Genomic DNA, 25,634 nt, shown 5'->3' on the forward strand with positions numbered 1-25,634 from the left:
AACAGGAAGCTTTCCTACTGTAGTGTTCCAGTGTCCATCTCCACATTCTTGTGTGTAAAAAAGTAGTGGTGGCTCTGGCTCTCACTTCCAGTTTAAGTGATGGCCTCAGAGGTGTTTGTTCCCCTCCTGGGTCAGTTCTGTATCATTCTACACATCATCCCAGAAGGTTTGCTCCTTCAGTTCTTCCTAAGATTTTTCAAACTCTAGTATTGACTAATGCAGGGGCTTTTGTGGGTTCATGATGAGACTACTCCTCTCGTCTGCAGAAGACCTCCAGCATTACTATTCCTAGAGCAGGGGATGGTCATCTGGCTGACTGCTTGCCATGCCAGCCCATCTTCTCCAACTGATAGGGCACCCACACAGATTTTTCTGTTGTTTAGATTTTTCCAGGTAAGGATGGATACCAGTCTCTGTATTGCAGGAAACGCAGGCCAAGTTTTCCCAAGAACTCCATAACCAATCAAGCTCTGTCCTGGATCTCTGTTTGGAGAGCATATAAGAAAGGGATAGGAAGAGTGTTTAAGCTGGATAAAATGTCAATATCCCTTCCTGACAAGACCCACACTCTCTACAAATGGTTCTTGTAAAGGCTCTTTTCATTTTTCTTTAATTGAGGGAAATACCATATTCTCCTCCAACAGTGCCCTTCAAAGAAATCCACACTGTCATTCTCTTCTGATGAGGTTGAGGTAAAGGTCACTTCTTTGGCAAGCTCTGCAGAGGTGGTTTAACATCTCTCTTTAGAAGGTGAGAATAGTTGTCATCTATGACTATCAGCTTTGGGACCTCAGTTGAACGGGAGGTAACAGGGGAGTTTTCACTTAGAATCTAGTTACACTTCCCTGGCTGATATTCCAGATTGGAGAACAGTGCCTTGCCTTGACGGTTGTTTGGAGGCGGGGGAGACTGGTGGCCTGTTGAGCAGCTGGGAGTGGTCTGCTGCAGCACTGAAGTAGAACCACTAACTTGGAACAATCTTTTAACCAAAACTCTTACTATTAAAACAGTGTTTCTGAGATTGAACCCAATGGACAAGAGATCTTTAAGATTTACCAGTCATTCAAAAAGTAATGTGGCTTTTATTTTATTATTTTATTAAAAAATTAAAATATTTTTTTATTAATTTTGGTTTTATTTCACTTTTTAGATTTTATTATTTTATTTTATTTTTAAATAGAGAGCACAAAAGTGTAGGCAGGGGAAGATGGAAAGGAAAAGAATCTCAAGTCTCCTTGCATGGAGCCCAATGCAAGGCTTGACTCACAAGCTTGAGATCATGACATTAGCCAAAACCGAGAGTCGGTCACTTAACCAACTGAGCCACCCAGGTGCTCCATAATGTGGCTGCATTTTAGAAACATCTCAAAGCAAAACAAAAAACCGGAACCAGGAATATTTGACTTTTAAAAAGAACAGGATAACAAGGAGCTCACATGTATGTGCCTCAATTTCCTAAAGTATAGAATGAGTGATTGGATTAGGCAGCCAAATTCTCTCCCAGTTCTGATGCCACATGGCTTTCTATGAGTCAACAGAATAAAATGGCCAAGCATTAGCTACCCTAAGGAAGCATTGTTCAAAGAGTTCAGATTGGCTAAAAACAAAACAAAATACCCAAATGAGTTGAACACTTATGTCCACATAAATGCCTGTGTACAAATGTTTATAGCAGCTTTATTCAAAACTGACACAAATTGGAGGTAACCAATAGATAGATAAATTGTAGTGCATCCAGGCAATGGAATATTATTCAGCACCAAAAGAGGTTGACTATGAAGCCATGAAAGGACACAAGGGAAAATTAAGTGCATATTACTAAGTGAAAGAGAATAATTAAAAAAGGCTGTGTACTGTATCATTCCAAATATATAACATCCTGGAAAAGGCAAAACTTCAGAGAAGTAAAAAGATCAGTGTTTGCCAGGGGTTAGGGGTTAGGAGTTACAGGGGAGAGATGAATCAGTGGAGCACAAAGGATTTTTAGAACAGTGAAACTATTCTGTATGATACTACAGTGGTGGGTCTATGTTATTAAACATTTGTCAAACCCATTGTTTCACCAAGAGTGACCATTATGTAATCTATGGACTTTGAGCATTAATGATATGTCAGTGTAGGTGCATCGTGTATAACAAATGTACTGCTGAAATACGGGAGGTTGCTAGTTGGGGAGGTTGTACATGTGTGGGAGGTTGTACAGGATATATGAGTCTGTATTTTCTACTCAGTTTTGTTATAAACCAAAAACGCCTCTAAAAAATGAAGCTTATTAATCAAAGAAATAAACAAAACATAGTTAAAGTGGCATTAACCCTTTTTCTTTTTCTTTCCTTTCCTTCCCTTTCATTTCATTTCTTTTCTTTTTAGTTTCAGGGGTAGGATTTAACGATTCATCTGTTGCATATAATACCCAGTGCCTGTTACCTCAAGTGGCTCCTTAATGCCTATCACCCCGTTACCCCATCCCCCCACCTCTCTGCCAGGAACCCTCAGATTGTTTCTTAGAGTTCAGCATCTCATGGTTTGACGTCCTCTCAATTTTTATATCATTTTATTTTTCCTTCCCTTCCCCATATTCATCTGTTTTTTTTCTTAAATTCCACATATGAATGAAATCATGTGGTATTTGTCTTTCTCTAATTAATTTATGTTTCTCAGCATAATATCCTCTAGTTCCATCCATGTCCTTGCATATGGTAAGATTTTGTTCTTGGTGGCCAAGTAATATTCCTGTGTGTGTGTGCATGTGTGTAGATCAATACATGTAGATATTTATATCTCTATATATATATGCTACCTCTTCTCTATCCATTCATCTGTCACTGGACATCTGGGCTCTTTCTATATTTTGGCTATTGTGGATATTGCTGCTATAAATATTAGGGTACAGGTGTCCCTTTGGATCATGATTTTTGTATCCTTTGAATAAATTCCTAGGAGTGCAATTGCTAGGTCATAGGATAGCTCTACTTTTAACTTTTTTGATGAACCTCCATATTGTTTTCCAGAGTGGCTGCACCAGTTTGCATTCCTACCAACACTGTAAGAGGGTTCCCCTTTCTCCACATCCTCACCAACATCTGTCATTTCCTGACTTGTTAATTTTAGCCATTCTGACCAGTATGAGGTGATATCCCATTGTGGTTTTGATTTGGATTTCACTGATGCCAAGTGATATGGAGCATTTTTTCATGTGTCTGTTGGCCATTTGTATGTCTTCTTTGGAGAAATGTCCATTCATGTCTTCTGTCCATTTCTGGACTGTATTTTTTGTTTTTTGGATGTTGAATATAAGTTCTTTATGGAATTTGCATACTAGTCCTTTATCTGATATGTCATTTGTAGATATCTTCTCCCATTCTGTAGGTTGCCTTTTAGTTTTGTTGTCTGCTTCCTTTGTTGTGCAAAAGCTTTTTATCTTGATGAAGTCCTGATAGTTCATTTTTGTTTTTGTTTCCCTTTCCTTTGAAGACGTGTCTAACAAGAAGTTGCTGAGGCTGAGGTCAAAGAGATGCTGCCTATGTTCTCTTCTAGGATTTTGATGGATTCCTATCTCACATTTAAGTCTTTCATTCATTTTGAGTTTATTTTTGTGTATGCTGTAAGCAAGTGGTTCAATTTTATTCTCCTGTATGTGGCTGTTCAATTTTCCCATCACCACTTGTTGAAAAGACTGTCTTCTTTCCATTGGATATTTTTCCTGCTTGTCAAAGATTAGTTGACCATAGAGTTGAGGGTCCATTTCTGGGTTCTTTTTTCTGTTCCATTGATCTATGTGTCTGTTTTTATGCCACTACCATACTTGATACCATCTTGATGATGACAGTTTTGTAATACAGCGTGAAGTCCAGAACTGTGATGCCTCAGCTTGGTTTTCTTTTTCAACATTAGTTTGGCTGTTCAGGGTCTTTTCTGGTTCCATGCAAATTTTAGGATTGTTTGTTCTAGCTCTATGAAAAATGATGATGGTATTTTGATAGGAATTGTATTGAATGTGTAGATTGCTCTAGGTAGCATAGATGTTTTAACAATATTTGTTCTTTTAATTCATGAGCATGGAATGTTTTTCCATTTCTTTGTGTCTTCCTCATTTCCTTTCATAAAAGTTTTATAGTTTTCAGAGTACAGATTCTTTACCCCCTTTTGTTAGGTTTATTCCTAGTTATCTTATATTTTTACATGCAATTGTAAATGGGATTGATTCCTTTATTTCTCTTTCTTCTGCCTCTCTTGTGTATAGAAATGCAACTGACTCTGTGCATTGATTTTATATCCTGCAATGTTGCTGAATTTCTATATCGAGTTCTAGCAATTTTTGTGGAGTCTTTTGGGCTTTCTTCAAGAGTATCATGTCATCTGTGAAGAGTGAAAGTTTGGCTTCTTCTTTGCCAATTCAAATGCCTTTTATTTCTTTTTGTTGTCTGATTGCTTAGGCTAGGACTTCCACTACTATGCTGAACAACAGTGGTGAGAGTGGACACCCCTGTCATGTTTCTGACCTTAGGGGAAGTGCTCTCAGTTTTTCCCCAATGAGGATGATGGTCACTGTGTAGTACATGTTTCTTGAGAAATAATTACATTTAGGTAAAATAATTTGTTATAGTACATGTTAAAGTTAAATCTATTCATGGATCATAAAGAGTAATGTAACCGGACCATCTGTAGCAAAATGTTTTCATGAAACTTATGTGAAAGAAATCAAGGAAGCCAGATATTAACTGAATTCAACCCCAAGTTTTAGCAACTTCCAACTATTTCTGCCAAACTGGAAGGTTAAAGATGAACCATTGGCTGATATCCAGAGGTCTTATATGAAGAAGTAGCAATCGCCTTAAGAAGTACATGTTAAAAAAAAAAAAAAAAGAAAAAGAAATACATGTGGAACTTTGAACATGACTGTCTTCCAAGTAGCAACTATTGGAATGTTGGTTCTTGGCTATAATACTTATGATGAAAACATGGTGGAACAGGGAATGAATTTTTAAGACTTTTACTTACTTTCAAGAATCATATTGAACTGTTCCATTTTCTGTTGGCCGCATCCACTATTCTCTGAGATGCATTCTTTCAGTTATAACAGAGTAGATTTGTAATACAGTTTTAGTCTTTGTCTCAGTTCTGTCAGATGTTCTTAAGATTTAATGGAGGATAGATGAATTTATTTCTTTACAACTTCACTTATATCCATTTAAATGAGAGTTGTGGGCATGAAGAACAGTGTTTTGAGAGTAATCAATTCAGGACTAATCAATAATCAAAGTATTTTTTAAGTGTATAGCATCATGATGCCCTCTAGTGGCTAGCTCACAAGAAAAGTGCCTCAATCCCTCAGAAAATAGATTTTTTTTTCAAAGGATGCATCTTCCTTTTTGTAGAGGGCATCTATTAAAGTACACTGTTATCTTTGATTTCTTTAATAAAAGCAATGGGGCTTTATGTTCAGTTGCTAACACCTTATTTCCTTAGTACCTCAAAGATCAAAACATGTTAGTTTAATAAGAATTATTGTGTTAAAAGCATTATAGCCACCTGAGTAAGGCCAATGGACAGATATGGTCCACTACAATGGATTTATTATCTTACAGCAAAGGAGTAAACCTCTGAGGGACGATGCGAAGATTCTTCTGGGATTGACTGATTTGTCACTGTTAGTTTTTTCCATCATTGAAATGGCTGCCTTGGATTCCTAGGCAGGTAGCCGCACTATTGAAAAAAGAAAAGAACAAAAACTAGACCCAACTGAAAAGAAATCAGAAAATTGATCACTGATCCTATTATTTGGTAAATGACTTACAAGATTGTTTTTTACATTCTTCAATTTCCAAGAGCAGCCATTAGACTATGTGTGTATGTTTTCGTGTGTGTATGTGTATATGTACATTATATAAAGATGTTTTATAAGCCTGAATAAACATTTAAGAAAATTAACCAAGTTCTTAAAATTGTTTGTGTCTTCTAAACTTTAGATAGTTTCAAGTAATGAAAAACAAAAAGGCTTACTAATTGTTGAGTTGTACATTTTCCATTATTCTCTTGAAACTAACCTTATTATTTAGATACATTTAAAGACATCTTTTAAATGATTTCTTCTGGATAACAAGTCACAAGCTTCACATTTTCACATTCTTCACTGATAAATCTATGGTTTTTCAGATAGATAAAGTCCCATGACAATAGATCCCTTTAAAAGAAAACATTCTTTGTTGTAAAGCTGTTTATAAGACCTGACAGACATTGGTCTATGATAGCAGTGGTTTTTGGAAAGTAACTGAAGCATTCTCTCCATAATAAACTCAACAAATATTTTTATTAGTCTCCCTCCATGTGCCTGCCAATCTGTATAATAAAGTTAACTAATTGTTGACAGTTGGCACTGAGGAGAAAGGCTGAAAAACTTATTGCAACATACAGCTTAATAGACCTTATGTCCTGCCATTGAGCAGTACGTACTTCTCAACTTTCTTTCCCTTTTCGCCCATTAAGCATTCTAACCTCTAACCATCCCCACAAGGAAAGAATAATAATAATGACAATAACAGCAACAATAATATATCCCAAACAATCCAGCAAAACAAAACAGTACCTAACTACCCCCCGCCCCCGAAAAAGGGAAGATCTGGGGCTGCCATTAGGAAAAATAAAATAGGAGAGCTGTCTGAAGGTAAAATCTCTCTTTCCCTTCAAATTTTGTTTCCCTAATTTATAATTAATTCCTGAGGGCGGTTCCCTTCTCTCCAGGTCCATAAACTGCACATTATTTTCAGCAATATATCTGTCATCATAAAATGATCCTCTCATGAAGTTATTGGTCAGATTTCACAGGTTTGTTATAATGGACTTTTGTCTACTATCCATTAAAGCCTGCTCTTTTTGCTCTTTCATCCTTAGATTCTAAAGCTAAGGTATTCAGCAATCTTCAGCTCTTCCTTTCACTTTCTTTTTTTTTAAATGATTTTTTAAAAAATTCATTTATTTGACAGATCACAAGTAGGCAGAGAGGCAGGCAGAGAGAGAGAGAGAGAGAGAGGAAGCAGGCTCCCCGCCGAGCAGAGAGCCTGATGCTGGCCTTGATCCCAGGACCCTGAGATCATGACCTGAGCCGAAGGCAGAGGCTTAACCCACTGAGCCACCCAGGCGCCCTTACTTTCACTTTCTAAAGGCAATGCGAACTCATCCAATCCTTTGAGTATTAAATCTACAAATAAGTGGGTCTTGTGTATACTAGATTCAAATGCCTTAGGTTTATAGGATTCTTAGAGAAGCCTAGTCACTTTCAAGTGATCCTAGGGACACCTGAGCCTGCTTTTCTGAGCCTACATCAGAGTATGTATGTTTCATTAGGTTAGTCTTGGTTCTGACCCTGCCTTCCCAGGATCCTCCAACTGGCCAGGAGCCAAGGCTAGGCAGGAGTTCCTGAGTCCTTTAAGGGAGAAATTAATTAATCTGGCTGGAGATTAATCCAAACTAGAGATGGTAAATTTCTTCAGATTTTGCAACCATGGCCTGGGGCTTATAGGGGCTGGGTGGAGTCTTGGAATGGGTTTTTTTTAAATCTTCTTTCTGAAAAGGGAACTAAAATATATGCAAAACATTTTGAATTGCCTTTACCAAATGAAAACTTTTAAAAGGAAAAGACACAACTATATAGCACAATTTGGTTTGCCCTAAACTAGTCAAGTCAGGGTATTAATTTGCAAAGGTGTAACTTATACACATAAACTAATTTTCTAATTATATTGACTTTTAAGGGTGTATAGCTTGAATTTCATTGGAGTTACAGTGAATCATATTTTAAAGTATCTAAATGGTTATAGGTTTTGCATGTTAAGGAGAACGAAGCAACAGAACAGAAGCAACTATTAATAGTAGAACGAAATAATGAAGCAATATTCTGATCTTAATGTCCTCCACAGTGTCAAGTTGATGCTTATTTTCAGAAATAAGCATCTGTTTTGTGTCCTGAGTTTTTAAAATAAACACCATTAAAATTTCCTCATTTGTTGTTTTCACTTTGAACGTGTCAACATACTCTTATTTAGCTTGCTTTTAAATATTATCAGATTGGAAATTTTTTTCTATATTGACTAAACATGTGTATGTCTTCTTTTTGTCAATTGTTCAACTATACCTTTTGTGTGTGTCTGTGTGTGTGCTTTAATTGAGATATTTGTCATTTTGTACTGATTTATAAGATTTCTATATATTAAATCTATTAACCTCTGGCATTTCCTCTGCAAATAATTTCCCCTGGTTTACTGTCTTTCATTTTTTTACATGGACTTTCTTTTAAGAACAGAAAAAAAAATTTTATAGTCGTACTTATCAGCCTTTTCATTTATACTTTTGTCTTTGATGTCACTCATTGAAAAGTTTTTCTCTCCTAAGAACACATAGCCACTTATATTTTATTCCAGTATAATTATAATTTTGTTTTTTGCATGTCAATTTTTAGGCCATCTGGGATTCATTTTGGTGTCTGTATTTTATAATAATTTAACTTTGTATTTTCTCTCTTTGGTTAGCTGGTAGTCTTTTTTTTTTTTTTTTGGTCAGAAAGAGGGAGAGAAAGCACACAAGCAGGCAGAGAGGCAGGCAGAGGTGGAGAGAGAGGTAGGCTCCCCGCTGAGCAAGAAACCCAATGTGGGACTTGATCCCAGGACCCTGAGATCATGACCTGAGCTGAAAGCAGCGGCTTAACCCACTGAGCCACCCAGGCGTCCCTGGTTAGCTGGTAGTCTTAACCAGAAGTTGAGTAATCCATTTTTCCTTTGGTTTGAATGTTAGCTCATCATGTATTAATATTTTATATCTTTTATTTATTTATTTTTAAGATTTTATTTATCTGAGAGGAGAGAGAGAGAGAAAGCTGAGTAGGGGGGAGGGGCAAAGAGAGAGGGAGAAGTAGACTCCCTGTTGACCAGGAAGCCCAATGACACTCACTGCAGGGCTTCATCCCAGGACACTGAGATCATGACCTGAGCCAAAAGCAGACCCTTAACCTACTGAGCCACCCACATCCCAGTATGTGATATCCTTAAAAAACTATTTATGTAACACTATTAATGTCCCTGTATAAAATAAAAATTTAACATATTTGGATTTTCTCTTTCTCCCTACTCTGTTGACTTACTGCCCTTATTTTTATTATGCTCTAATAATCATTTATTTATTCTCTTACTAGACATTTGTATTAAGTTTACTAAGTACTTTTAGACTTTGTTCTTTTTATTAATTTCTAGGCCAGCTGGTATGTATTTTCAATTAAAAATATCAGAGAAGGCAAATGATTTCTTGCCTTTCTTTATCCTTATATTCCCGAGAATAGTCTTGCTATTGATTTTATACCTTAGAAACAGTAGGGATGAGCCCAGAATTTGGGAATTTACTGTTGTAGGGATGAAAACAATGATAACTGGAAAGTTTCCCTTTCTTAAGAAACTGGTTTTGTTTATTTCTTCACATCAGGCTTGTGGGATTTTCCTTCTCCTTTGAAATTTAAAATGTTGACCTAGTTAAGTCACTGCATTAATTTTGCCACATACTTTATAAATTTTTTAAATCTAAAAATCCAAATTCTAAATCTACCCATGGTCAGGTCAAAGTTCTTCTGTAGGTTTTTATGTTAGCTTTTTGTCCATTTGTTGTATTTTCTTCCGGAATTTAAGCTATGTATTTGGTCCGTATTATAACATATTACATAAAAATTTTCCTAGACCATTTTTCACATCTTTTTTTCTTTCATCTTATTAATCTTCATATAACTGAGTTATAGAATAAATTTTCTTCTAACTTTTTGACAATTTTTTTCCCACTGTTTGCTGCTTATTGTTACTTCTGGGCTCCCAGCAACTAAAAGGTTTATTCCCAGTTCTTATTGCATTGCTTGGCCCAGGAAAGATAATGAAAAAAAGTGTATTAAATTATGTTATAATAAAATTGCTCAAATATAAGATGGGAAAATTATTAGACATAATTTTCAGTGACAACAGTAAGTATATCTTGGTGTAAAATAACTAGATATGAACTAGATTAGCTGTCTTTTCAGAAATTATATCATGTACAAGAATTTTAGCCTAGAACCTCTAATATTATTCAGTAATGTTAAAATCAAACCCAACCCAACCCCAGCCACCAGGCACACAATTATAGTAGGAGTAAAAAGATATGTATCAAAGTATTGAAATAACAAAATAATATTTGCTGAGCCTTACTGGGGGGAAGGACCAAGCCAAGGGCTCCACACACATAATCCCATGTAATCTTCTCTACAATTTTGATAGGCCTTGTATTTGCTAATGAAGGACCTGAAATTTAGAGGGTCATTTGCAAAAGGACATACAGCTAACAAGTAGCTGAGCTGGGATTTGAGCCCAGATCTGGTTAATTCTGACGTCTATGATCTAACCATTAAGCTAGATTGGACAGCGTTTCCTTTTTCTAGTTTTCCTAATGCTGAGGTTTAATAACACAGCACTACTTCTTGGTTCCATATACAGAATGCTTTTTTTTTTTTTTTAACTTTTCAGTTAAAAAAATTTGATTTGATTGCATAGAATCTGAATCTTTAAGATTATAGGCCACGAGGGGCACCTGGGTGGCTCAGTTGGTTGGGCATCTGAATCTTGATTTCAGCTCAGGTCATGGTCTCGGGATTGGGTATCAGGACCCAAGTTGGGCTCTGTGCTCAGCACAGTCTGCATGAGATTCTTTCTCCCTCTTCTTCTGCCCCTCTACCCAACTTGCTCACTCTTTCTCTCTAAAAATTTTAAGAAAAAGAAGGAAAGAAAGAAAGAAAGAAAAAGATTATAGGCCACAAAAGTGGGAGGCTTAACCTGGATTGAAAACTATTAAAGCCAAAGTCATAATCCTATCTTCATTTTACTTGCTTTTATCCACATAATTAAAGGCCCAATGTTTGCACTGACTACAAAGAAGCAGAAGTGGGACATAGCTCCTACCCACAAGAGAGTTATAGCCTGGTTGTGCAGGACAATATAGAAAGAGACATCACTTCATACCACTCCTTTTAAAACAATTGGCTTGGGGACACCTGGGTGGCTCAGTCGGTTGAGATTCTGACTCTTGGTCATGACCTCAGGCTCATAGGATCACAGCTCCTTTAAGGAGTAGCAGTGATGATAGAGATTATGAAAAGGCTGAAAAGGAAAGGAGTATGGTGTATTAATTTAAAAATTGAGCTCCTCCTCCACCAATTAATAGCTCCATGACTTTAGCCAAGTTCTTTTAAAGCCCTCTAAGACTCATTGTTCTCACATTTTATATTAAGTACTCAGTAAATGATAGTTATTAGCTTTACTATGAATTCACAGAATAGAGTGGGCTTTTTTTGTTTGTTTTTTCTACCTAGCATTTATTTTATCTTATTTTGGTAACATCATTAATTTTCATACCTCTCTCTTGGTATAATTGTCAAAGTCTCTGTTCTAGTGTAAGAAAGGGATGGATATATGACTAGACTAAGCCAACCAGACTTTCTTTGTGGACTTTGAATCTTGAATTAATTGACACTCTGAAGACATTGTCCATTGATTCCTGTTACCTGGACCTCTAAGAGCTGCCTCAATTGCTTTCTGCTTTCAAACTCCATACTTAAACGACCTCATGTCCTACTAAAATACTCTTCTGTAAAATGTTGGCCAAATGAGGTGTTGTTTAAAACCAAAGAAACCTGCCTGCCACATCTGGTCAATCTTTTCCATTCTGTGTGGTTGGTTTATCTTTAATTTACTCTAAGAGACTAGTTGGGCAATTACAGTGGTCCTAAACATTCCTCTTCAAAATAATTTAATAGTCATCCTAGGCATCTCCTATATTGTCTAACTTTTCATTGTGATGTGCATTCATTTTCTCCACAATGATTCTGGGCAAATCTAAACCCCATGTCATCTGTGGTAACCTCATTCATAGCCGAGAATATTGAATCTGTCTTCTCCATGACATGGTGCACCTATGTTGCTGCTTTGCCTGTTCTCCAGACTGAACATGCCCAAGTTTTTCATCTTTTCTCATAGGGTTTCATTTCCAAACCTTTTATTAACTTGGTTGCCCTCCTCTGAACTCCCTCCAGTTAGCTAGAAAGCAAAGTCTATCCAATAGTATCGTGTCATCATCATGGAGACCATGAAGGTCACATCCTGGCTAGAAGGTAACTGGGTAGCCCCACAGGCATGAAATTTTTTCTTCATGCCTAAGGTAATTGTGAATGTGCTGGTTCTCCTGCCCAGGCATACCCCAAGCATGCAACAAATGGGGTGCGGTCAGCAGGCAGGTACCCACGTATTCAGGGGAAGAGTCATTGCTTATTTGAACAGCAATAATCAGTTCAATTTCTCTTTGTGGCTACTTTGAACTGCAGCCTTCTTCCTAACTCAAAACACCAAAGCTGGGTGATAACTAACAATTATTGAGTGCTTATGATGTGCTAGGCATTATGCCAAATGCTCAACATTTGTGAACTCATTTAATCTCTACAATAACCCTTACCTGAGGTTATTATCTTCATTTTACAGATGCAGAAACAGAGGGTTATAGTGAGCCCAGGTCACATGGTTAGGAAGTGATGTGGCAGAAAGTTGAACTCCGGGATTGGACTATAAAGCTCATGCCTTTAACTATAACCTTTAATTGTCTGAACACTCAAGAAGAACAGGCTAAAAGCATTGGACAAAAAAAATTGGGAAAAGCATGTGCCTTTTTAAGAGTCAGGGTTTTACAATTTGTGTAGCATGGAAAAAATGATTTCATGATTAAAAAAAAGTATGAGAAATAGTTTACGCAAATTTTCCTTCCTGGAGATTAAAAATAAATATTCTATATTGAAAGGCTATAAGAAGTCTTGATGTGAAGAAACTTATTTAACCCACATTCCCCAAATATATTTTAACAGAAAACACCTCCACTTCACTAAGTGTGCAAAAATACATACTAGACTTAATGTTAAGGAGATACATGAAGCTATACATGGTACATACATCCCAACTTCATAATAATCTTGCAAGAAACACACTATTACTTCAATTTGGGGAGAAGGAAACTGACTCCTGGAGAGGTTTACCTCTTCAAAGACCTTCTGGGGGCAAATTACTGAGTAGAGGTTTTATTCCAATTTTGTATAATTTTAATGTCCTTATGTTGCTTCTACACATAAAATATTTATTTCCCCCCTCATGCCCTAAATTAAAGAAAATTCATTTTTGAAAGTTATTATTGCCCCAATCTGCTTTTTAGATATCTTTGTCATGTGAAGGTAGCTTAATGAAGAGGGAAGGGCCCCAGCTCAGTTCTAGAAAACTTAGGCTGGATCAGATTATCACCTCTGCTAACTACAGTTTGGATTTCCCATGAAAGTTGCTTAATCTCTTTGAGACTTTTTTCCCTCTTCCAGTTTTATTGAGATGTAATTGGCATATATAACATTGTATAAGTTCTAGATGTATAACGTAATTATTTGATATTTCTATATATTACAAAATGATCATCATAATAAATTTATTTACTATCCCATCAATTCACCTGGTTATAACTTGTTTTTCTGTGATGAGAACTTTTAAGATCTGCTCCCTTAACAACTTCCAAAAATATGATACAGTGTTAACTTGAGTCACCATGCTTGCACATTACATCCACAGGCCTTATTGATTTTATAACCAATTCTTTCATAACCTTTACTAATCCCTATCTCCCACCTCTGGCAACCACAAATCTGGTGTGTTTCTATGAGTTTGGTTTCTTTAGATTCCACATGTGAGTGAGGTCATAGGGTACTTGTCTTTCTCTGTCTGACTTACCTCAGTTAGCATAATGTCCTCAAGATCCATCCATTTGTCACAAAGGGTGGGATTTCCTTCTTTTTTATGGTCTGAGCTTATTTTTCTTCCTAAGAAGCAGACATTCATTATGTGAATGGCTTATCAACTGTTCTTTGTTCCCCCCATACTATGTTAACTCCATATTTCATTTTAACAAAGCAAACGAAATGAGTGACTTTATTTAGAAGTCAAAAGATAGTACCTTAGTTCAGACTATAGTTTTCAAATATTACAAAACTTTAGAGGTGTCCAAGTCTGCCTGGTCTGTGTTAGTGAAGAAGGTTCCAGGAGTGAGGCAACCAGCACGAGGACTGGCTCCAAGAGCAGCAGCAAACTCCAGCACAGCTCACGGGCCAGTATTCCTGGATAATACGACACTGATGTCAGCTGGGTTTTCAATGGCAATACTGACACGAGATGTCAGTGGAAGCTTCTCCCAGGTTCTTTTCAGATTATGATGTAGATACTATCCCTTTGCCTTTTGTGGAGGTACTGTTCCATTTGGAAGTCAAGATTGGTACCACATAAGTGGGTTCCTGCTGCAAGAAATTTGAGGACATCCTCCTCCCTCATTTCTAGGATAAGGGCTCTGGACATTGCGAAATTTCCCTTTAAGTTACAACACGGATGCAGAATAATGTTGCATGGAACTCTCTCTGGGTAGCATGGAAAGTGCAGTTTCGGTTCGATTAGTGTTTTTATAGTGTCTCTTTTCCCAACCGTTAACTTTAATATTATCTATGTCTGAATATTTTTGTGTCTTATAGATGGCATCTAATTGGGTCTTGCTTTTTTATCTTACCTGCAGTCACTGCCTTTTAAGTTTGTGTAGATCATGATATTTAATGTAATTAGCAATATCATTGAATTTAAATTCATCATATTGCTATTTATTTTCCATTTATCCCATCTGATCTTTGTTCTTTTGTTTTTTTCCTACTGATTTCTTTTAGGTTAATTTAATTTTTTTTAAATTCCATTTTATCTCCACTACTGGCTTGTTAGCTATATCACTTTGTTTTACTGTTCTAGTGGTTACTCCAGGGCTTATAACATACATTTTAAAATTATTACTGTCTAGCTTAAATGCATATATAGTATAAAACTCAACGGAATACTTCCATTTACCTACCGCTATGTTATTGTTGTCACACATTTCACTTTTCATATACAGCTGACCCTTTAAGAGTGCAAAGATTAGGGGCACTGGCCCTCTGCATGGTCCAAAATTCATGTATAACTTTTGCTCCCCCCAAACTTAACTACTAAAGCCTACTGTTTTTTGGAAGCCTTAGTGATAATATAAATAATCAATTAACACATAGTTTGTATGCTGTGTGTATTATATATTGGATTCTTACAATAAGGTAAGCTAGAGAAAAGAAAAAGTTATTAAGAAAATCATGAGGAAGAGAAAATACATTTACAGGACTATACAGTATTTATCAAAAAAAAATCTGTGTAAAAGTGGATCTGCACACCTCAAACCCATGTTGTTCAAGGGTCAACTGTCTATAGACTTGAAAATTCATTGTTATTATTTTGCTTTAGCTCATCAATTATCTGTTGACATTTCAAACTAAGAAAGTATTTTCTATTCATGTTTTTATCATTCTCAGAGCCTTTCATTCATCTGTGTAGATCCAAATTATCATCTGAGACAATTTCCTTTTGCCTGAAAAACTTTCTTAATTTTTGTAGAACAGTTCCTCTAGTAAAATTCTCTAAGGTCTTTTTCTTTTAAATTGAGATGTAATTGACATATAACATTTTAGAAGCATAAGTTGTATAACATAATGATTCAGTATTTATATACAATATATATAATATTATATAATAATAATAATATATACAAGTATATTTATATACATTGCAAAATGATCACCACAATAAATCTGATTTGCATCCATCACCCTGCAAAGTTACAAATTTTTTTTTCTTTTGGTAAGAACTTTAAAGATTTGCTTTTAGCTACCTCCAAATATACAGTACAGTATTATTAACTTCAGTCACCACGTCGTACATTATATCCTCATGACTTATTTTATAACTGAAAATTTGTACCTTTTCAGAACCTTCACCCACTTTACCCACCTCCCACCCTTACCTCACCCCAAGCACCAATCTGTTTTCTGTATCTATGAACTCAGTTTTTTTTTTGTTTTGTTAGATTCCACATATAAATGAGATTACATGATATTTTTGTCTGCCTTACCATAATGCCCTCAATACTCATGTACGTTGTCAGACAGAACAAGATTTTCTTCATTCCTTAATGGCTGATAATATTTCATTGTAAATATATATATAATACCACATATTTTATAATCCATCTATTGATGGACACTTAAGTTGCTTCCATATAAGTTAGTGATTTCATTTCCTTTGGATAAATACCGACAAGTAGAATTGCTGAATCATATGGTAGTTCTATTTTTAATTTTTTTTGAAGAAATGTCATACTGTTTTCATAGCAGTTGCACCAATTTATATTCCCATCAACAGTGCACATGGGTTTCCTTTTCTCCACATCCTCACTAACACTTGCTATTTATTACCTTTTTTTTTTTTTTAAAGACTTAGATTTTTATTTGAGAGAGAGAGTGATAGGCAGCACAAGCGGTGGGCAGGGAAACAGTATCTAGGGAGAGGCATAGGGAAAGGAAGAAGCAGACTCCCACAGAGCAGGGGACCTGATGTGGGGCTCAATCACAGGACCTTGAGATTGTGACCTAAGCCAAAGGCAGATGCTTAGCCAACTGAGATAAGGTGCCCCACCTTATCTTTTTGATAATAGCTATTCTAATCTATGAGATGATGTCTCATTGTGGCTTTGATTTGCATATCCCTGATGATTAGTGATATCAAGAACCTTTTCATGTATCTGCTGTTGACCATTTGTATGTCTTCTTTGGAAAATGTCTATTCGGATCCTCTGCCCATTTTTTAATCAGTGTTTTGTTTGTTTTGCTATTGGGTTATATGAGTTCCTTGTATATTTTAAATATTGTTTATCAGATATATGATTTGCAGATATTTCTCCCATTCAGTAGGTTGCCTTTTCATTTTGTTGATGGTTTCCTTTGATGTGCAGAAGCCTTTTAGTTTGAGGTAGTTCCAACATACTTATTTTTGCTTTTGTTGTCTTTGTTTTTGGTGTGAAATTCAAACAATCAATGCCAAGACCATTTCAAGGAGCTTACTGCTTATGTTTTCCTCTTGAAGTTTTCTGGTTTCAGGTCTTCTGTTCAAGTCTCTAATCCATACTGAGTTAATTTTTGTGTTTGGTATAAGACAGTGGCCCAGTTTCATTCTTTTGCATGTGGCTTTCCAGTTTTCCCAATCATTTATTGATTCCCAATCATTTATTGAAGAGACTATCTTTTCATCATCATATATTCTTCCTTCCTTTGTGTAAACTAACTGACCAGATAAGTGTAGGTTCATTTCTGGCCTCTCTATTCTGTTCTATTGATCTATGTGTGTGTTTTTATGCCAGTACCATACTGTTGTGATCATTAGAGCTTCATAATGTAATGGTAGGAAGCATACTGTCTCCACCTTTGTTCCTTGTATTTTTGTTGTTGTTAGGTAATCATATTAATTGGTGTCTTCCAGTGTAAAAGTTGGAAGTCCAAAGTATGAGTTATGTAAGGAGAGAGTGAGAGAAGTATTCTTTCCCTCATCCATTCCTTCCTTCAGCAAATATATAAGAAATGTTTATGTGCACATCTTTAGGTCCTGAGATACACAAGTAAAAAATCCAGGGAATTCTCTACCCTCATGGCACATTGGTTCTGGGGAGATAGGCATATGTACATACAAATAAATTAATTACTTTACAAAGTGGTTGCAAATAGTGGTAAGAGCTATAGAGAAAATGGGGAGAGGGGGTTACTACTTCATACAGGCCATTCAGTGAAGACCTCTTTGAGGAGTTGACATCTGAGCATTGTTTTGAGCCAACTCATTCCTGGATGCTGGAAGAGAGACAGGACTGTAAAGATCTAAGTAGAAGGAAACATCAAGGATAACAGCTGGTAGAGTAGAATGAACTTAATGTCTTTGAGGAAACAAGCAAACCAGGACAGGTGGAACCTAGTGAGGAAGAAGGAGGGTAGAAGGCAAAGAAGTGTGAAATGTGAAAGGCCAGAACATGTAAGATTTGGTAGTGCTGGTGAGGAGTCTGTGTTTTCATTCAAGCGAGATGGATGCTATTGGGGGGTTTGGAGCAGGAGGTTTACATTTGAAGACAATTGCTCTACTTACGGTATGACAGATTCTAGGCTAGAAAGCATGGAACGTGGAAGGCAGAGAGCTTTAGATCAATCCAGAAAAATAAAACTTTTTTGCATATAAAGTTAACAGACATTTGAAAGAAGAGAGAAGGGGAGGCGATGGGTCAGGGAAAGGAAGACTGGGCAATTAGTCAGAAGACTGGAACTCCTGGGGAAAAGCATCTGTTGAGAAATAGTAATTAGTGAGATACTGTTGTCAGTATGTCTGAGACATTTTACAACAAGGCAGTCCACAAGTCAGTTTTAAGTTATCTGTGGTTCAAGGATGTATGCTTCGTCTACTACCCCAAGCCTAATTTAAAACTTGCTGCACATACTGTATTGCACTCGTGGTACTTTGAAGATAAAAAGGAATCAAGTTGGTGCCCAGTGTAAGACCACACAGTATAGGATAAGGAGAGCCTACAGAATATGGCAAGATGATTCACACAATAAACAAATCCAGTGGATTCAAGAGTATGAAACCATCAGTGATAAACAAAAATGGAAACTCCTCTAAGATTCTCAGGAGGGATTTGTGTAAACATTGACTTTCCCAGGACATAGGTGATAGTGGTTGGAGCCAACTCATTTGAAGCCTGAAGGGCAGGGTGACCTGGCTGATTCCAGGTCACACATGTAAGTAAGAACAAAGAAGACAGAATACAGAATGCAGTTTTATGGTATGATTAGGTCAGTGGCATAAATCTTTAGGCTCAGCTTTCCCATTCAGATGTTTTTCCCAGCGGTTACTTCTATTAATAATTCATTTATGCATTCATTTGACAAATATATACTCAGCACCTGCTCTGTGCCAGATATTGTATGGAGAGCTGAAGATATGGCAAGAAACAGCATATAAAACATAACAGCCATGCCAGTTGGTAACTTGACCCTACTCCAGCCTTCAGAATGGCTAGACTTTGGCCCAATGAAACACAAGGGCACCCATACTGGGACATTTAGGGGAAAGAACCTGCATTCCTCTTCTGTAGGAACTTCTTGTCTCCTTCATGTGGGGAGCCATTAGCTGCTCAGAACAAATTAGCTGTTATCATTATGACTGCACATTATTTATCTTTTCCTTAACTTTTTGATTTTCCTTACTATGTCTTATGTGAACATAATTTCTAAAATAGTTTCCTTACATAGTCAGATCTTTTGTAATTTACCCTGATACACAGCTTGCAATAACAAGATTTTTGGCATATGATTATTTCCTGAAAAGGTCAAAATCCGTCCTAGAACAGAGTATTTTCTAAACATTTAAACAGAAAAAATAAAGGCAATGTAACAAACACTTTGGAAAATTCAGATACAAAGAGTACAATTTGCATTATTTCATTTACATAAAGCTTGAAAACTGACAAAGCTCAGGAGACTGACTACCTGGGGGTTTAGAACGACCAGAAGGGAAAAAGAGGGAGTTTTGGGAGCTGGTCATGTTCTGTTTCTTTACCTGGATGCTAATTACATGGATATGTTCACATGATAAAAATTCTTTGAGATGTATATTTAAGATTTATGTATTTCTCTTTATGAATATTATATTTGAATGAAAAGTTTTTATTTATTTATTTTTTTAAGATTTGCATTCAACCAGCCACCATATAGTACATCATTAGTTTCAGAGGTAGAGGTCAGTTCAATTCATGAGTTGCATAAAACACCCAGTTCATCACATTACTTGCCTTCCTTAATGTCTGTCACCCAGTTTACTTTAAAAAGTGGATGTAAAATGCATTTTATTATTCTCCCTGGAATTCATAATTCACTATTTTGAAAAACTGTGGATTGTCAATGACTATTTGGTGACGGTTACTGTCATTTTAATTACAATTTTTCTTTTATCATCCTCCTTGGGGGATAATTTTTCAGCAAATGTATGTTGAAAATTTTTGAAAAAGAGAAAAATAACTAAGCAAAATGGTTCTAATCTAGCATACCATTTAACTATTATTACAAAAAAGGATATGTACCACTGAACCCTTATCCACACAGAATCTACAAATTCTATTGAGCTAGAAATTTGTTTTACTTTTTTTTGAAATTAAATTTCAATCTTATACCCTTCGACACGACTCTCTTTTGCTAGTTATCTATAAATAGAGAAAATAGTTTTCTCTCAAATATTTCTTGAATCTCCTATCATCTGATCTCAGCTCTCCTTGCTTTGGGGCAGCTTCTAATTATCCTTTCCTAGACTACAGCAACAGCCTGATATTTGTCACCAACTGACCCAGTCTTGCTCCCTCAAAACAGTCTTTATCTAGCCTCCATAGTGACCCATCTTACAAGAATCTGATTATTATATTCCTTCCCTTCAAACCATCTCAGTTAATGGAAACTCCATCCTTAGAGTTCTCTTGCCAAACATTTTAATTTCATCCTTGACTTTATTCTTTTTATGTGTCCAGAAAATCCAATTAACTCTATTTTCAAAACATAATCCAAATCTGTTCATTTAATATCACCAACATTACTACCATCTCTGTCAGAGCACCATCATTTCTTGCCTAGACTATTTATTGCAAAGGCCTGCAGACTAATCTTCTTGTTGCCATTCTTGTCTCTCTACAGTCTTGATGTAGCATCTTGATGGACCATATTTTATATAGCACCAGAGTGATTTAAACACACACATACATCAGTTTATGGTACTTGTATGCCTCACACCCCCCAGTGGCTCCCACTTTCACTCAGAGAAAGATCTGAAGACCTTGTGTATCCCTGTAAGAACTTTGCCCCTGTTAGCCCTCTTACTTTATCTCCTGCATACTCTCTGATTTTTTGTGGTGTTCTCTGAACACACCAGGCACATCCACTACTTAGGTCTTTCCCATTGGCTATTCCCTCTATCTGGAATACTCTTCCTCAGTTATCCATAAACCTCATTCCATTTCTTACTTCCCGGGTTTGGTCAGATGTCCCTTTTTGCATAAGACTTACCTGCACAGGCTGACTTACTCTGAAGATCTGTTGGATGGTGAAGGAAGGAAAAACCAGAAGTGGCAGGAGCAGGGGGGTTGGGAGGGATAGACAGGGATAGACAGTTGCTGCTTTCAGGGAATTAGACTATCTTGAGCATGGCAGACTATAAATAGACAATTGCAATACAGTATAATAAGTGCTGGGAAAGAATTAAAAAGTATAATTTTAAACTTAGAAGAAAGGCAGGAGTAAGACATAAAAATTTGAAAGTAAATTGCATGTAGAGTGCTATTTATGAGAATATAGAGAATGGGAGGAGAAGACGATTCAGGATAGAACATGAGGGAACAGTCAAAAATATAATTGAAAATTCAGGCAGGAACCTAACTCAGGAAGTCATTGCATATAGACTTTCAAGAATAAGGGGGCTGATTTGAATATAGGTATTAGAGCTGATAATTAGCTCACTAATGAACTTGATATATAACATTTCAAGGAAGTATTAAAGAAATTAAACAGTTAGCAGTGGATTAGGGTCTGGATGAGGTCATAGAAATGAAATTGGTGGGTGTAGCTATATAAAAAATTCTTTCAAGAAGTTTGTCAAGAAGGAAGAAGGAGAGTGGAATGAATAAAGAGGAATTTAATCTTTATACAAGGTAATGGTTTAAAGAGAGGGGAAAATTTTTGAGAAAATTTCTATGTGATCGAAGGGAAGTTCTCTTTAAAGGAAATACCCTAGGGTTATAGAGTGCTAGGATAGCTGGAAAAAAACTGGCCAGTGAGAAGGTAGATAGCTACGTCTCAGGAAAATGGCTGTGTAGGAATCATAAGAATGGATGACTATACCTAAACACAGTCTTGAATTGTACAAAGGAAAAGTAAAAATAAAGAATGACTATATTTAGGGAATCAAGAGGTATTTTCAGAGTTTGTCTTATAATCAACAAAATATTAGTATTTGAGAATGATATTCCTTTTGGAAGTGACCAGAATTGGGGGAGGACTTAAGTTCCATTTTCCAGAATTATCACATTTATTATTTTAGGGACTTCTATCATATCAACTCTTTGGCTTTATCTACCAAACTGAAGATTTCTAATTTATAAAAATATATCTTAATTTGGAAACCACTACAACTCCATAATAATTTAAATTTGATTTTTTGAGTCTTCTCGCATGTTTTCATCTGTATTGAGTTTAGTGACATAGCTACTTTAGAACAAGACAGTAATTATAGTTTCTCTAGTATTTGAATATGCCATTTAAGGATGCAAAGTATTTTATGACTCTTTTTGGCTAACATAGTGCTGATGCCTCTGAGAATATGTAACAAGGCTATTGAAGCTTCCTCCCAGGTTGAAACTGATACATCAGAATCATCACTGCAGTGATAAAGTGATTCTTTTTTATTTAAACATATAATGTATTATTTATTTCAGGGGTACAGGTCTATAAATCATCAGTGTTAATTCACAGTACTCATGACAGCACATACCCTCCCCAATGTCCATCACCCAGCCACTGTTTCCCTCCTAAACCCCTCTCCTCCAGAAACCCTTAGTTTGTTTCCTTAGATTAAGATTCCTTATGGTTTGTCTCCCTCTCAGGTTTTGTCTTGTTTCATTTTTTCTTCCCTTCCCCTATGATCCTCTGTCAAGTTTCTCAAATTCCTCATATCAGTGAGATCATATGATAATTGTCTTTCTCTGATTGACTTATTTCACTTAGCATAATACCCTCTAGTTCCATACACATCCTTGTAAATGGTAAGATTTCATGTTTTGATGGCTGCATAGTATTCCATTGTCTATATATACCACCTCATCTTTATCCTATTCATCTGTTGATGGACATTTAGGCTCTTAACTAAAGTTTGGCTATTGTGGACATTGGTGCTATAAACATTGGGGTGCACTGCCCCTTTGGATCACTATCTTTGTATCTTTGGGGTAAATACCAGTAGTGCAATTGCTGGGTCATAGGGTAGTTCTATTTACCACTTTTTGAGGAACTTCCATACTGTTTTCCAGAGTGACTGCACCAGCTTGCATTCCCACCAATGGTGTAGGAGGGTTCCCCTTTCTCCGCATCCTCTCTCTCCAACACCTGTCATTTCCTGACTTGTTAATCTTAGTAATTCTGACTGTATGAGGTGGTATCTCACTATGGTTCTGATTTATATTTCCCTGATGCTGAGTGATGTTGAGCACTTTTTTCATGTGTGTGTAGGTCATTTGGATGTCTTCTTTGTAGAAATGTCTGTTCATGTCTTCTGCACATTTCTTGATTGGGTTATTTGTTCTTTGGATGTTGAGTTTGATAAGTTCTTTATAGATTTTGGATACTAGCCCTTTATCTGATATGTCGTTTGCAGATATCTTCTCCCATTCTGTCAGTTGTCTTTTAGTTTTGTTGACTATTTCCTTTGCTGTGCAAAAGCTTTTTATCTTGATGAAGTCCCAATAGTTCATTTTTGTCCTTGCTTTCCTTGCCTTTGGTGATGTCTCTAGGAAGAAGTTGCTGCAGCTGAGGTCAAAAAGTTTGCTGTCTCTGTTCTCCTCAAGGATTTTGATGGATTCCTGTCTCACATTAAGGTCTTTCATCCATTTTGAATCTATTTTTATGTGTGGTGTAAAGAAATGGTCCAGTTTCATTCTTCTATATGTGGCTGTCCAATTTTCCCAACACCATTTGTTGAAGAGGCTGTCCTTTTTTCCATTGAACGCTCTTTCCTGCTTTGTCAAAGATTAGTTGACCATACAGTTGAGGGTCCATTTCTGGGCTCTCTACTCTGTTCCATTTATCTATGTGTCTGTTTTTGTGCCAGTTTCATATTGTCTTGATGATTACAGCTTTGTAATAGAGCTTTACTCTGTTCCATTTATCTATGTGTCTGTTTTTGTGCCAGTTTCATATTGTCTTGATGATTACAGCTTTGTAATAGAGCTTGAAGTCTGGAATTGTGATGCCACCAACTATGGTTTTCTTTTTCAACATTCCTTTGGTTATTTGAGGTCTTTTTTGGTTACATGTAAATTTCAGGATTATTTGTTCTATTTCTTTGAAAAAAGTTAGTGGTATTTTGATAGGGGTTGTAGTAAATGTATAGATTGCTCTAGGTAGCGTAGACATTTTCACATTTGTTCTTCCAATCCATGAGCATGGAACATTTTTCCATTTCGTTGTATCTTCCTCAATTTCTTTCATGTGTATTCTGTAGTTTTCTGAGTACAGATGCTTTGTCTCTGGTTAGATTTATTCCCAGGTGTCTTATAGTTTTGGGTGCAATTATAAATGGGATCAACTCCTTACTTTCTCTTTCTTCTGTCTTGTTGTTGGTGTATAGAAATGCAACTGATTTCTGTGCATTGATTTTATATCCTGGCACTTTCCTGAATTCCTGTATGAGTTCTAGCAGTTTTGGAGTGGAGTCTTTTGGGTTTTCCACATAAAGTGTCATATCATCTGCAAAGAGTGAGATTTTGCCTTCTTCTTTGCCCATTAAGATGCTTTTTTATTTCTTTTTGTTGTCTGATTGCTGAGGCTAGGACTTGTAGTATGGTATTTAATAACAGTGGTGATAGTGGACAGCCCTGCCATGTTCCTGACCTTAGGGGAAAAGCTCTCAGTTCTTTCCCATTGAGAATGATATTCATTGTGGGTTTTTCACAGATGGCTTTTATGTTACTGAGATATGTACCCTCTTTCCCTACACTGTGAAGAGTTTTGATCAAGAAAAGATGCTGTACTTTGTCAAGTGCTTTTTCAGCATCTATTGAGAGTATCATATGTTTTTTGTTCTTTATTTTATTAATATACTGTATCACACTGATTGATTTGCAGATGTTGAATCAACCTTGCAGCCCAGGAATAAATCCTACATGGTCGTGGTGAATAATCCTTTTAATGTACTGTTGAGTCCTATTGGCTAGTATTTTTTGAGAATTTTTGCATCCATGTTCATCAGGTATATTGGTCTGTAATTCTTTTTGATGGGGACTTTGTCTGGTTTTGGGATCAAGGTAACGCTGGCCTCATAAAATGAGTTTGGAGGTTTTCCTTCCATTTCTATTTTTTTGGAACAGTTTCAAGGGAATAGGCATTAATTCTTTTTTAGATGTTTGGTAGAATTCCCCTGGGAAGCCATCTGGCCCTGGGCTTTTGTTTGTTAGGAGATTTTTGATGACTGCTTCAATCTCCTTACTGGTTATGGGTCTGTTCAAGTTTTCTATTTCTTCCTGGTTCAGTTTTGGTGATGAAGTGATTCTTAAATTCAACTGATTTAGATACTTTCTTTACTCACTTCCTGCCCATTAAGATTTGTGTTAACTTGGTTTGAACTAAGGGCTAAATTTGGTTTAATTTGCAAAACTCACAACATTTTTGTTCAAAGTGTGTCTAATAATATTATTGAAAGAGAGGAAGCAAATTACACTCAAACTTCCTTTTGAATTTTTCAGCCATGACCTTAGAAATCATGGAGAAAACCATAACACTGAATATTACTTGTCATTATATGCTATTACATGTTATTATAAGACATTTATTATTTTATATGTGTGTGATGATTAATGAGATTTCTCTCTATAAA

At 36.2% G+C, this 25,634-nt stretch overlaps 1 long non-coding RNA gene across 2 annotated transcripts in view; it reads left to right on the forward strand.

The window, feature by feature from the left end:
* LOC123392129 overlaps nt 1-25,634 on the forward strand; it is a 320,886-nt gene that overhangs the window by 53,454 nt on the left and 241,798 nt on the right. The gene's annotated exons all lie outside the window — the stretch shown is intronic.

Source organism: Mustela putorius, unplaced genomic scaffold (assembly GCF_011764305.1).
Source record: "Mustela putorius furo isolate JIRA1106 unplaced genomic scaffold, ASM1176430v1.1 tig00000450_pilon_pilon_pilon, whole genome shotgun sequence".
Taxonomy (NCBI): Eukaryota; Metazoa; Chordata; class Mammalia; order Carnivora; family Mustelidae; genus Mustela; species Mustela putorius.